Source organism: Panthera uncia (genome assembly GCF_023721935.1).
Source record: "Panthera uncia isolate 11264 chromosome B2 unlocalized genomic scaffold, Puncia_PCG_1.0 HiC_scaffold_24, whole genome shotgun sequence".
In the NCBI taxonomy this organism is placed as follows: Eukaryota; Metazoa; Chordata; class Mammalia; order Carnivora; family Felidae; genus Panthera; species Panthera uncia.
Window position 1 is genome coordinate 111,452,625 of NW_026057580.1, and position 11,477 is coordinate 111,464,101.

The following is an 11,477-nucleotide window of genomic DNA, read 5'->3' on the forward strand; positions in this document are numbered from 1 at the left end:
TTGGCAAGAGGTGGGGGAGAAATAAAACCAGTAGTCAACATCGTGGGTGACACCCACACGCGGTTTCCCTTGACTTCCCTTGGGGTCCTCTTTAAAATGCCTGAAAACTGTGCATGGCACCTTGGAACCTAAATGAGTCAGAACAAAAGATTTTGGGGAAAAAACATGACACAGGAACTTTTGCCTAAAGGAAATTTTTTTTCAAGGGGTGAGAAAGATGTGAACGGAAACCATGAATTCGAAGTGCAGAGCACAGAATCTCGCCACGGGCAAAGTCAGAAATCTTTACAAGACGGTGCATACAGGCTAAAGACTCTGCCCAAGGCTATTGAAGCACAAAGCAAAGAGAAGGGTGTTTTTCCCACGATGACCATTTGCACAGGGTCCATGATGTGAGGGCTTCTACTTACACCCCAAGGCAGCATCTAAGACAGGTTCTAAGCAGCCTTCATTCTGGATTGTCAGAGGCCAGAGCCAAGAACAGCCATCTGATCACATGACCTGTGCAGATCCATAGGGGCCAAAGCTCCAAAGAGCCCCACACTGTGTTTCACGCTGTGGTGTCACCCCTCGAAATTCTTGATAGTCTTGTTTTTTAATTTGTGTTTTGGAAATGAAATCTAACAGGACCACAGAGCTTAGAATAAGCAGAAGAGATATGCGCAAAGCATGTCTGTCATTCCCTAACGGCCCCTTCGCCCCCTTCACATGAAGCATCCGCCAAGCTCCATGAGCACAGATTCCCGTGGACCCCTTGGAGTTCAGTTAGACTCAAAGCCAGCACAAGGGAAACATGTTCTGTCTGTGATTGATAGGCTCTGAGAGCCACACTTTCCATTTGAACTAGAACTTGCTTCCCATGTAAAGAAGACATGGTGTTCTAAGAAACACAAGACCAGGGGCGCCTGGCTGGCTCAGTCGGTTAAGCATCTGACTTCGGCTCAGGTCATGATCTCACAGTTCATGAGTTTGAGCCCCGCATCAGACTCTGTGCTGACAGCTTAGAGCCTGGAGCCTGCTTCAAATTCTATGTCTCCCTCTCTGCTCCTCCCCAGCTCATGCTCTGTCTCTCTCTCCTTCAAAAATAAATAAAAAATAAAAAAAAAAGAAATACAAGACCATATTCGTTCTTACTCTTGTTATCCTGTATTAGCCAACCAACTTTGAAAATAGTGACCTAGAAGGAAAAGGAAAGAGATGGCAATTGCCAGGGAGAAAGAAATATTCTTCTGTCCGAGATGCTTCTAGTTGAACTAAGAATGAAATTTACGTGAGGCAGATTAAGAGAAGAAAAAGGAAGATTAATTCCATGTGCATGGAGGCCCAGTAATAAAATGGAGACCTAAAGAGTTGACCAAGACAGACAGCTTTTACACTTTTTAGACGGAGACAATAAATCTGTGAGGAATTAACAGGACAAGGAAAACAACTTGCAGAGCTTCAACTAGTAAGGAATTCTCAACAGAATTTGGGCCAGGGTAGTAATGAGTAGGAAGTCACAAGAGTACATTACAGCCTTCTTGGCTCGAAATTCCCCGTCTCTGGTGATGGGATGTCTCTCCCTCCTGGGACAGGGAAGGCACCTTTCACATGGGAGATTTGTTTCCTGCTATCAGGGGGACAGAAGGGTCTGAGGGTCCTCGCACTGGCCATCTCTCACATAACTTGGATTTAAAATAATCTATAAGCCACACTGGCCCATCTCGAGGAGGCCTGCCCCTGGCCCCCACACAATTTATAGCTCTTTCCCCTAAGACCCTCCTTGCTCATCGGTGAGCCTAACCTGAGCAGACAGTGTTGGTAGAACGCGTGCACGTCAGGAGGAGAAATAAAAACAGTTAAGTCAATTTTGTGCGGTCTTACAGCCGTTCTGGTAAAAACAAAATGCACGTGCCTGTACAAAATATGTATTGTGTCGTTCTAGGTGATTCCACACACAAATTAAATGCTTTTGTATCTGTACTAAAAACAAGCATTACACAATATAAAGATGACTAGTAAAAATTCATGCTAATAATTTAAATTTTTAATTATTCTTTCCTTAGAGTGACATTGACTAGCAAATAAGAAAACATCATGACAGGTTGAGAGAGACTGTGGAAAATAGGAAAAAGCTTTATATTTCAGTGCCTTAAACAGTACTTTTTTTCTTTTTTGAACAAGCAACATCACATTTTCCTTTTGCACTGGGACCCACAAATTAGTCAGCTCTGATGTGAACTCTTAGTTATTAGTCTATATAGATACAGAAAAAATTATAGATGTGTCTGACATATGTACGTAGGTATTTTCATATATGTGTGTATATGTGTGAACATGTATGTAACTATGTGTGTGTAAATGTGTGTACATATCTGTGTGTATCTAGGTGCATATGCATGTATGTATGTGGATGTATCTATGTGTATATCTATATGCATATGTGTGTTTATTTATGTGTGTGTACATACTCACATCATATTTACATATTCCTTAGCTCTGTCCAACAAAAAGACCTGGGAGTGGGGTGCTTCGGCTCAGGTCATGATCTCACAATTTGTGACTTTGAGGGCCCCCCATCAGGATCTCCACTGTCAGCACAGAGCCTGCTTCAGATCCTCTGTTCCCCCCTCTCTGCCCCTTCTCTGCTTATTCTCTCTCTCAAAATAAATAAATAAACTTAAAAGAAGAAAAAGAAAAAGAAGACGACCTGAGAGCAATGACACTCTAAAAACAATGAGCTCATCTGGCTCCTAGATCTGGCTTCTAAATGCCATTCTCCACTAAAGAACCCAAAGAAAAACTCTTAGATGAAATGGCAGATTAGGGGGCAAGGAAAGTACAATATAAACTTTGCACATGTTGTGCCAGAAATTGATGATGGGGTGTGTCAAAAGGATGCAGAAGACACCCTGAAGTGGTTCTCGCTGACTAAATCTGAAAAAAATAGCCCATTGAATAAAATAACAATTCTTCAGTCTACACTGGTATAAACAAATGAGTAATTGGAAAATTTGATGATGAACATGCAATTTACATAGTCTCAAAGTACCTCTTCCCCAAAGTCTTGTTAGTTACAAACGGAAAAAGAGTATCTTTATGATGGAGGTGCCTGCCAGACACCACGGTAATCAAGTGCTCAAAGGGAATAGTAGCTAACCCATAGCGGTACAAACTGAAACCCTGTGCCACCTGATAGGATGTGGTGACAAGAACACATACCACTTCTGAGCTTTTCCTGCCAAAAATGCGTATATTGAGTCTAATATAAGGAAAGAGATGTACTGAGGGACATTCTACGAAGTCACACCTGTAATCTCAAAAGTGCCAATGTTGGGGCGCGTGGGTGGCTCAGTCGGTTGAGTGTCCAACTTCAGCTCAGGTCATGATCTCATGGTCCGTGAGTTTGAGCCCCGCGTCGGGCTCTGTGCTGCCAGCTCGGAGCCTGGAGCCTGCTTCGGATTCTGTGTCTCCCCCTCTCCCTGCCCCTCCCCTGCTCATGCTCTATCTCTGTCTCAAAAATAAATAAAAAACATTAAAAAAAAAGTGTTCAATGTTATAGAAGACAAAGAAGGACTGTGGAACATTCCAAGCTTTAAAGATATTAGGAGACACATAACTAAATACAGTGGTAATTCTGGACTGGATCCCTCTCCTGTAAAGGGCATTATTGGGACAATGTGTAAAACTTGAAGGGTAAGTGAGAATCACAAAACAGTAATGTACGGTTGTTAACTTCCTGACTTTGAAGGCTCTCTAGTGACTATGTAGAAGAATGTCCTTGTTTGCAGGAAATACAGATAAAATATTCTGTGGTGATAGGACATCATATTGGCAACTTTCAAAAGATTCTGAAAAAAAAAACAAGTTTCTATAATTGCGACTTTTATGTAAATTGAGACTGTTTCAAAAGAAAAAGGTTAAAATGAAAAAAAGTAAAAGATTGTTCTCAAGTGAACAAAACAAAAAAGTCTTGTCCTCCTTTAATACTATTTCAACACCCTGAACCCACTCGGGTTTTACAGAAATCCTGCTTTTAGGAGAGTGCATGGGAAGGAGAAAAGTGTGGAAATACTGCCACCTACTGGTCTTAGAGCAAATATATTTTGGGTGATGGGGGCGGGGTGGAGGTGGAGGGGAGGCCATCCTGAGGTACCCTCTGCACTGGGAAGAATAGAGCTTTTTATAGGGATTGACTTTTATTTATTTTTTTAAAAATAATATATTGTCAAATTGGCTAACATACAGTGTGTAAAGTGTGCTCTTGGGTTTTGGGGTAGATTCCCATGGTTCATTGCTTACATAGGACACCCAGTGCTCATCCCAACAAGTGCCCTCCTCAATGCCCATCACCTGTTTCCCCTCTCCCCACCCCCCAGCCCGCCATCCACTCTCAGTTTGTTCTCTGTATTTAAGAGTGTCTTATGGTTTGCCTCCCTTCCTCTCTGTTTGTAACTATTTTTCCCCCTTCCCCTCCCCCACGGTCTTCTGTTAAGTTTCTCAAGATCCACATATGAGTGAAAACATATGATATCCGTCTGTCTCTGACTGATTTATTTCACTCAGCATAATACCTTCCAGCTCCATCCACGTTGCAGCAAATGGCAGGATTTCATTCTTTGTCATTGCCAAGTAGTATATCATTGTATATATAAACCACATCTTCTTTATCCATTCGTCAGTTCATGGACATTTCCAAAATTTGGCTATTGTTGAAAGTGCTGCTATAAACACTGGGGTACAGGTGCCCCTATGCATCCGCACTGCTGTATCACACCTAGGGATTAACTTTTAAAAACTGTCAGAGAGCTAAGGAAACAACAGGTCACTGCATCTTGAGGCCTGCCCAAGAATCCAATCTGACACTCGGAGCTGGTGGCAGATGGCTCTTTGTGTTTCAGATGAGCCCAGGGCATAGTCTGGACTGAGTTTAAGAGGAAGGGATACATTTATGGGGTACAATAAAGACGCAAAACTTCATTCCCCAGCAGGCTTGGAGTCAGTGAATCCTCTGGGAAAAAGAAGAAATAAGAGAACTGGCCCAGGGATAAGGTACCAGGCCAGGACCCTGGGAGAGAGACAGCTAGCAAGATCTAAACTGGCTCATAGGGCAGCTCTGTGGGAATTGAGAAGACACAGCGTCCAGGACAGGAAAAGGCTGGATCTCAGCTCACACTCACCCTCCCGGCCTGACATCCAGCTTGCCGATCATACACAGGGGCTCCAGCTACTGCTAAGATTCTCCCCCACGGTGGGGTGAACACTGAACCACCTAAAAGTTATTTGTTAGTCTTTTGAAATTCCATTTCTACAAAACTAAACAGTCTCGCTATGTGATCTAGCAATCGCTCTCCTTGGTATTTGCCCAAACGAGCTGAAAGCCTGTATTTACACAAAAACCTATGCAAAGGTGTCTCTAGCAGCTTTATTCATGACGGCCAAAACTTACAGGCAACCAAGATAAATTGTGGTACAGTCACACAATGGAATATTATTCAGCACTTAAAAAGAGATGATCTATCAAGATATGAAAAGATGTGGAGGAACCTTAAATGCATCTTACTAAATGTAAGAAGCCAATCAGAAAAGGCTACTACATTCTGTATCATGCCAAGTATATGATATTCTAGAAAAGGCAAAACTATGGAAAGAGTGAAAAGAAGAACCTCAGGGGTTGCCAGAGGTTTGTGGGGATACAGAGGACTTTCAGGACAGTGAATCTATTTTGTATGATACTCTATGAGGCACCTGGGTTAAGCATCTGACTTCAGCTCAGATCATGATCTCACATGGTTCGTGGGTTCAAGCCCCGAGTCCGGCTCTGTGCTGACAGCTCAGAGCCTGGAGCCTGCTTCGGATTCTGTGTCTCCCTCTCTCTCTGCCACTTGCTCTCTCCCTCTTTCTCTCTTTCAAAAATAAACATTTTAAAAAATTATTTTGTTTGATACTCTAATGGTAGATGCACATCATTATATATTTATCAAAACCCATAGAACATGCAACACTGAGAGCTAACTCTAATATAAACTGAGGACTTCGGGTGAATATGACTTGTCCATATAAGTTCACTGAACATAACAAGTGTACCTCTCTGGTGAGGCATGTTGATGGTGGGGAGGCAGGAGGAGTCGGGGAAGGTGGGTAAATGGGAAATCTCCATATTTTCTGCTCAGTTTTGCTGTTAATCTAAAATTGCTCTAAAACACAGTCTAGGGGAGCCTGGGTGGCTCAGTCGGTTGGGCGTCTGACTTCGGCTCAGGTCATGATCTCACAGTTCGTGGGTTCGAGCCCTACATCGAGCTCTGTGCTGACAGCTCAGAGCCTGGAGCCTGTTTCAGATTCTGTGTGTGTCTCTCTCTCTCTGCCCCTCCCCCACTCGTGCTCTGCCTCAAAAATAAATAAACATTAAAAAATTTTTAATAAAATACAAATTCTATTTTTCAAAATTCTCTCTATATCACCAATAACCATAACGACAACTGAATATAGTCAAAATAAAGAGAGTAAGAGATACAATTGCCCACACCCTTTCAGCACTGAAAGTGTCACAAATTCATGTGTTTGAGGGGGAAAAAACGAACGCCTTACAAGTATTCAATTAAAACAAATTTTAAGATGAATTTCATCTATTTCTTACCCCTGTAATCAAGAAATATGCAAGAAATCTTATACTTAGTAAGGGGAGAAAAAAAAAAAGACTAGAAAAACAAGTAAAGCTTGTGCTTAGTTAAAACCTCAAAAGATTGGAAATTCTCCAGGTTAAATTCTTTAAGTGCAAACATTCCTTAAACATTCCTTAAACTTAAAGGAATTCCTTAAATTCCTTTAAGTGCAAACATTCCAGGTGTTTGGGTATGAGAAGGTTTTGTTGTCTTGAGGTTAAAAATGTAAGTGTATTTCCTTTGCCTTATTTCTTGCATCATTAAGGACTTAACCTGTTTATGAGCCTGTAGTATTATGAGCCATACAAAGATTCATCTCTCACCCAGAATTCTGAGGTCCTGGGGGAAAAGGAAGAAGAACTTACAGAGTTAGACTGCTGTGGACTGAACTATGTTCCCCTCAAAGTTCCTCTGTTGGAGTCCTAACCCTCAGTGTGACTGTGTCCGGAGATAGGGTCTTTAGAAGGTAACTGAGGTTAAATGAGGTCATAAGCATAAGAATAGCACCCTAATTGGATAGGATTGGACCCTTACAAGAAGAGGAAGAGATGGGAGGGGGTGGAGGATATGCAAAATAGGTGAAATGGAAGAAGAGGTAAAAACTTCCGGTTATAAAATAAATCATGGGGATGATAAGTACCGCATGGGGAGTATAGTCAATATCATAGCATTTTGTATGGTGACAGGTGGTAACTACACTTATCATGGTGAGCACGTCACAATGCACATAACTGTCGAATCATGATGTTGTACACCTGAAACCAACATAATGTTCTATGTCAACTATACTTCAGTTTAAAATAAAGTAAAATAAAATAAAATAAAATAAAATAAAATAAAATAAGGACACCTGGCTGGCCTAGTGGGAAGAGCATGCAACTCTTGATCTCAGGGTCATAAGTTTGAGCCCCACGTTGGGTGTAGAGATTACTTCAATATGTAAACAAACTTTTTAAAAAGAATGTAAGAAAGGTTTAATATAGGGACATTTCTGGGGTGCCTGGGTGGCTCAATCTGTTAAGTGTCTGACTCCAGCTCATGTCATGATCTCACGATTCATGGGTTTAAGCCCCACATCAGACTCTGCACTGACAGTGCAGAGCCTGCTTGGGATTCCTCTCTCTCCCCTCTCTCGACCCCTCCCCCTCTCAAGCTAGTGCTCTCTCTCTCTCTCTCAAAGTAAATAAACTTAAAAAAATAAAACAAAATAAAATAGGAACATTTCTTTAAAAATAATAAAATAAAGCATATATAAATAAAATATCACACCAACCTAAATGAATATTAATCAAGATATTATATTTGCTTTGCACTTAGTTCATGAGGATCACAAACCAACAGGGACCACAGAGAATTTCTAGTCTGGGGGGTTTCAAGCTGCATTGTGAGGACCCCCTCAGGGCCTGTCACATGATAAGGGAGTTATTTATTGAGCACCAACTATGTGCTAGACACGGGGCCCAGCGATTCAGCTACTATTAGCACACAAGACCCCTGCCTTCTTAAAGCTTAGGTTCTAATGGGGAGAGGCAAGTAACAAACAAGTAAAAAAATAGACAATCACAGACTCTCCTGGGAAGGAAATACATTTAAATAGGATGGTTGGAGGCCTGTCTGAGGAAGTATGGCCCTGTTGGAAAAGAGAGGAATAACTTCCCTGTGGTGGGAACAGCAGGCACAAAGTCCCAAAGGCCCAGAAGAACTGAGAGGGGTCTGGGAAATGGTGAACCCGGCACCCCAAGTGCAGAGAGTGGGCGGGAGAGGGATGAGAGGTAAGCTTCAAAACCAGGGAAGAGCCTGACCATACAAAGCCTCGAAGGTCTTAGGAAGAATTTTGGACTTCATTCTAAGAGCGAAGGAACGACATTTCAGTTTTCAACAGAAGAACGTGTACTTCTGGGATTATTCTAGCTGCTACGTGGGAATAAGTTATAGGGGTGCAAGAGTGGAATCGGAGAACCCCCTTGGGAAGCTCTTGGAGAAAACGCTGGGGAGAGAGAAGAGACATGAGAAGGAAGAAGAAAGCACAAGACTTTCTGAGAAACTGGACAACAAGATGGAGAAGACTGAGAGTAACTAAGGGTCTGGCTTCAAGCCATCAGGTGTTACCACTTAGTGAGGGGGGAAGGGCTTAGAAATGAGAGCACTTGGGAGTGGGCAGAACTCGGAGCTTTCCTTAGAGTACGTTGGTTCTGAACTGCCTCTTGGTGGCTCACATGGCACAGCCAGTGAGCGAGTGGGAACTGTGTCCCCCAAGTCAGGAGAGTAGAGCGGAGCCGGAACTGACACAGAGCAGAGCGTCAGCTCACGACAACTGTCCTGCTCAACTTGCCTAGGCAGAATAAGTAACGAAACGAAAGTTACATACAGTAATTTTAATGAATTTTTAGTTCATAGAAGCAGTAAACCCAGGCACTGGCTTCAGGCACCACCAGGTTCAGAAACACGACAGTGACACTGACAGTGACAACGGAGCTCTGCCTCTGTCTCCATGGCTTGGCTCTCCCTGCCTCACTCACTGTCTTAGTTCTACAACCAGCTTGTTCCACTGTAGAGGGCAAGGTGCCACCACCTTACAGGCTTTCCCAAACAGGAGTCCGAAGAAGAGGAAAAACCACTTTTCCCACTGTCCGTATGCTGAGGCTTAAAAGATTCTCACTGACCCAGTTTGAGTCATGAAACCATCCCTGAACTGATTCTGCACCCAAAAATGGAGAACTTGACGCACCTGATTCGTGCCCCCACCTTGTGGGCCAAATTGGGGAGGAAGGGGGCAGAGCACAGGAATAGACACTTACCGAGCCCTGAAGGAGTGAAAAGAAGTTGTTCCCCAAAGAATAATAGGATACTATCAGGCAGAAGGGGAAAACCATTGGCTTAGTAGTATTAGTTGCTATAATAAACAAGTCACAACATTTCTGTGCCTTTCCACATTTTTTAAAAAATATTTATGTAGTTTTGGGAGAGTGTAAGCAGGGGAGGGGCAGAGAGAGGGGGACAGAGGATCCGAAGCAGGCTCTGTGCTGAGAGGCAGACAGCAGCGAGCTTGATGCGGGGCTCGAATTCATGAACCACGAGATCACGACCTGAGCCAAAGTCGGATGCTCAACCAACTGAGCCACCCAGGTGCCTCTGTGCCTTTCCACATTAAAATGCTAGTTCTTGCTCCCATAATCTGGGTATTCTTGGTCATGCAGCTCTCTTTGAAGCAATAATTCAAGGACACAGATTTTTTTTTCTCCTATGTCTACACCATCTTCAGCAAGTGACTTCCAAAATAGTAGCATTCATGTTCAGCAAGCCAGCAGAAGGGACAAAAGAAGATTAGGAAGCCTTGCCCGCTTCATAAGCCTTGCCGCTTCATAACCACCTCTGGTCACCATCCAGAAGCAACCATGTGGCCCCGTCATTACATAAGGAAGGCTTGGGAAAGTGGCGCCAACCGACTGGCCACTCCCCAGCGACAGTTGTACACTGTGGGAGGAAAGCCTAGACCTTAGGTGGGCAGAGGCCACATCTGCACAGAGGCTGAGAGGCAGAGGCGGCCGATACCCCCCCTCACACAGCCCTGCAGCAGTCCTGCGCTGGGGCAACAGGGTAGTGTGTGCTCCAGTCCATGCTTCTCTAGGCTCGTCTGTCTGTCACAAAGGGACTCCGTTCCTGGCTCTCGACCCAAAGTCACCTGATAAACTTTTACAAATAAACCCTTGCCCGGACCATTGGAGTCAGAGCCTTCCATGGGTGCAGCCTGGGCATTATTACTTTCCTAACATTCCCCTGAGGGGACTCAAAAGTGCGGCCTGGATTGAGAACCATTTCACTGAAATAAAGGAAAGACATTTAATAGTTTTAAGAAGTAAAGAGAGGAACCAACTGTCTTAAAAATCCAGTCTTGAAAATTTGAGAGAAGAACTCTGACTAGCCCATCTCGAGACAAGGGGCCATCAGGAGACCATGGACCATCCCTGGAGGATGAGTTCATGAAGAACAGGTCAAGCAAAACCACAAATGTTCCCCTCAGTGTTCAGCACACATCGGGCGTGGTGTTAGATCATCGGAGCGGTGGGGCAGAACCCCAGAAGTGGCAGCGTGATCAGCAGAGAAGTAGGAAAACACTGCCAGTACCACACATTCAAGGAGTTTGCCTGGGAAGGGGAGATGAGACATAGGAGACTCTTCCCAGAAGATCTAAGATGATGCATAAAGAAAACTGGCAGAACAGCCTCTCCACGGCTAAATGTTAAGAAGAGGCCACATCAAAGAGGGTAGGAAGGGTGGAGACACGACTGGAGCTAAATAGACCTGCAGGACTGTCTGCAGAAGGGAAGGACTGGCGCGTGTGGAGAAGGGAAAGAAACGGACCCTCACACCAGGCGCCCCAGGTCCCCAGACTTTGAGAAACAGAGGGGCCAAATTTCACAATCAGTGGGGCTTAACACCTAGAACTTAAAATATCAGCTGGGCTCGGCGATGGAGAGCTGACAGGGTGAGAGGAGGCTGAGACCTCACCCTTAAAGAGCCAGCACAACAAACAGCCCTGAGGAGATACAGCATAAAAGCAGCAATGTGAAAAATGCCTGGGGTATATGGGAGGGAGAGTCGCGCTGGAGGGGCAGAGATCTTTAGGAGACTTCTTCCAGGAACAAAGGAGTTGGCCGGCACCATTTCCTTACCCTGGCCCCCAGCCTAGATACACAGACACCTGTGGGAACCAACCCACTAGAACACTCTCCACCTAACTCCGCTAACAGCATGCCTGCCCCGCATGCTTCTTCAGATCTACACCCTGCAACGGGCCAGCCGGGGCAGGAGTATGGGGCAGCTGCAGGTCGCCTC